The following is a 3782-nucleotide window of genomic DNA, read 5'->3' on the forward strand; positions in this document are numbered from 1 at the left end:
AACCAGCCAGTTAACTCCCCAGCCAGCAGTCTGGAGATGGGCCCCTCTCAGGTTGGCCTAGCAGCTTGATAGCATCATTCAGTAGCAAGGAGCTCATCCTTCTAGCATACCATCTTTGTCCTCTGCCCCAGTCACCTCATGATCACAACATGGCTGCCACCCTCAAATGCATAAATCTGGTGGTGGAAGGGAAGGGGTGAGAGCAGAAGCACAAAACTGCTTTACCGTACGTGACTCTCCTTTTACCAGCCAAGGACAACCTCTCCCAGCAGCCCTGTCCCCTGGCTGACTTCTAGTGACATTGGTCAGAGGTGGGTCATGGTGCTTCTGACTGCAAGAGAGGGTTGCCTTCTGAGTGTCTGGAGAAGATAGGCTTCAGTGACTAATCGTGGCCCATCCCTTGGGACTGGGCACAGGCTGCTGCTCTCAGCAAGATGGAGCTCTGTCCAGAGGAAAGAAGAGCATATCATCCTGGCATTTGTGGGACGCACTTGACTTAATCAGGTTGGATGGTGTCCTTTTCAATAAACCTTTGGATGTGGTTGGCCCATGTTTTATGTAGGATTTTCACATTTTTGTTCCTAAGTGAATGAGGCTGGTGTTTTAATTTTCTTGTGGTGTCTTTAGCTGAAGTCAGAACTTCCTAAAATGAGATGGCTTGCCTTCTTTTTCTTTTTTATTTATTTGAGAGACAGAGTGCATGAGCAGGGGGAGCGGCAGAGGGAGAGGGAGAAGCAGACTCCCTGCTGAGCAGGGAGCCCAATTCGAGAGGCTCCACCCCAGGACCCCGGGACCATGACCTGAGCTGAAGGCAGACGCTTAACCAACTGAGCCGCCCGGGAGTACTTTGCCTTCTTTATCTATTTTGGGGAAGAACTTGTGTAAAATCAGATGATCCATTCCTTGAAAGTTTGGTAGATCTCACCTATAAAGTCACTAGGGCGTCCCGGGGTGTTTGTTACCTGGCTGTCACTAGCTGATCTTTGTAGCTGCTTCTTTCTGCTTTCACTGATACCGCTTGCTGCTTTTACATATGAAGTGGCACTTATTTTTAGTGATGAACGAATCAAACGAATAAAAAAACCCAGCCTTGGGCTAAAATGAAGAGGATTTCCTGTTTCAGATTCTTGCCCAGCAAATCCTCTCCCCATGTTGATAGGTTGTGGGCTGAAAAAGTCACAAATACTCTGCTCTTAGAACCCACAGAGAAAATCAATTTATTTTATTTTTTAATATTTTATTTATTTATTCATTCATGAGAGACACACAGAGAGAGGCAGAGACACAGGTAGAGGGAGAAGCAGGCTCGATGCAGGGAGCCTGATATGGGACTCAATCCTGGGACCCAGGGATCATACCCTGAGCCGAAGGCATATGCTCAACCGCTGGGCCACCCAGTCATCCCGAGAAAATCAATTTAACTTTGATCATCTCTTCCCTTTAAAAATCAGTTTTACAGGGATCCCTGGGTGGCGCAGCGGTTTGGTGCCTGCCTTTGGCCCAGGGCGCGATCCTGGAGATCCGGGATCGAGTCCCACGTCGGGCTCCCGGTGCATGGAGCCTGCTTCTCCCTCTGCCTGTGTCTCTGCCTCTCTCTCTCACTGTGTTCCTATCATAAATAAATAAAAAAATTAAAAAAAAATCAGTTTTACGTACGATTACATAGAAAGGATCAAATGAGGGGGCACCTGGCTGGCTCAGGCAGTGGAGCAAGTCACTCTTGATCTTGTGGTTATGAGTTCAAGCCCGTGTTGGGTATGGAGATTATTTAAAAATAAAACCCGGGATCCCTGAGTGGCGCAGTGGTTTAGCGCCTGCCTTTGGCCCAGGGCGCGATCCTGGAGACCCAGGAATGAATCCCACGTCGGGCTCCCGGTGCATGGAGCCTACTTCTCCCTCTGCCTGTGTCTCTGCCTCTCTCTCTCTCTCTCTCTCTCTCTGTGTGTGTGACTATCATAAAAATAAATAAATAAATAAATAAATAAATAAATAAATAAATAAATAAAACCCTTAGGGGTGTGTGGGTGGCTCAGTCAGTTAAGTGTCTGACTCTTGATTTCAGTTCAGGTCATGATCTGGGGTCATGGGCCCTGCGTTGGACTTGGCACTGAGCATGAAGCCTGCTTAAGATTCTCTCTCCTTCTCCTATCTCTCTCTCTTAAAAAAAAAAAAAAAAACTTATAAAAAGAAAGGATCAAATGATCAGAAAAATAATTATTTTAAAGATTTTATTTATTTATTCGTGAGAGACACACAGAGACACAGGCAGAGGGAGAGAGAAGCAGGCTCCCTACGGGGAGCTCGAGGTGGGACTCGATCCCAGGGTCCCATGGTCACACCTTAAGCCGAAGGCAGACGCTCAACCACTGAGCCACCCAGGCACCCATGATCAGAAAAACAAACATCTTCTGTAAAAATTGGTGACATTTAATCAAAATGTGACCTGTCATATAATGTAATTACTATGAGGACGGCTTTCCAGGGCGTGACAGCGTTGTCAGCTCTGACAGGCGTGACTGTATCTGCCTTTGCATTGCTTTGGCTCAAAAGACTAGAAATCAGGGACAGTAAACTGCACACCTGCATGTTGCCATCATCAACGCGGGATGGGGTGTCGGCGGGGGAGGCATTCATGACGAATAGTTCTCTTCTGACGAAGAATATCCAAGGAAAGGTGTTTTTCATGAACTCATCATGGGACTAAGGGGACTTTGGGAAGGAAAATGCGGAGGGGCAGGAGGGTCACGGCAGTTTCACAGAGCATGACCCGTGTTAAAAAGTGTGTCTCCGTGATTATGAGGAAGAGAGGTCAAGGATGCTAACGTGGAAGGAAAGTGGGAATTGTGTTTTGTATTTTATGAATGTCATACTTTAGGAAAACGGACCTGACCATGGAAACATGACCCAGCGCATCTGAAAGCAAACACTCCTTGGGATTATTCGAAAGGGCCTCTTGAGCGTTAGAACTCCAGGGTCTGGGCTCTGGGTGTGCTCATCGGTGGCACATTGAAACAGAGGGCTTATTTTTATTATTATTATTTTTTAAAGTTTTAGAAATTGAGTAATAGGGCAGCCCCGGTGGTGCAGTGGTTTAGCGCCGCCTGCAGCCCAGGGTGTGATCCTGGAGACCCTGGATCGAGTCCCACATCAGGCTCTCTGTATGATGCCTGCTTCTTTGCCTCTCTCTCTCTCTGTCTCTATGAATAAATACAAAAAAATCTAAAAAAAAAAAAAAAAAGAAATTGAGTAATAATTTATACGCAGAGAATTACTCCCAACTTAGGTGTGCAGCCCCATGAGTTCTGACAAACATATCCCTGGTGGAATCACCAAGATGATGGAGATTGAGAACCTTTTCGGGGAGCCTGGGGGCTCCATTGGTGAAACATCAGCCTTTGGCTCAGGGCATGACCCCAGGGTTCCTGGGATTGAGTCCCACATCAGGCTCCCTGCAGGGAGCCTGCTTCTCCCTCTGCTTGCGTCTCTGCCTCTCTCTGTGTCTCTCATGAATAAATAAATCTTTAAAAAAAAAAAAGTTGAGTTCCACTTACTTGCACTATGAAGGGTACATATACTGTGTGTTAATAGGATGAGGCTCACCAGGCGAGGCGAGCTGGCTCTAACCTGTCTCCTTTGAGGATGGCTCCCTCTCAGGGCTGTTGAGGAACTGGAGTTCCCAGCTCTGGTGTCTCTCTGGCTCTGAATCCTCTTCTCCTGGGTTTCCAGAATCATCGGTGGAATCTGTGCGGGAGCACAGAGGCCTTCTCTCTCCGGACCCAGCC

The sequence above is a fragment of the Vulpes lagopus genome, chromosome 10 (assembly GCF_018345385.1).
Source record: "Vulpes lagopus strain Blue_001 chromosome 10, ASM1834538v1, whole genome shotgun sequence".
Classification (NCBI taxonomy): domain Eukaryota; kingdom Metazoa; phylum Chordata; class Mammalia; order Carnivora; family Canidae; genus Vulpes; species Vulpes lagopus.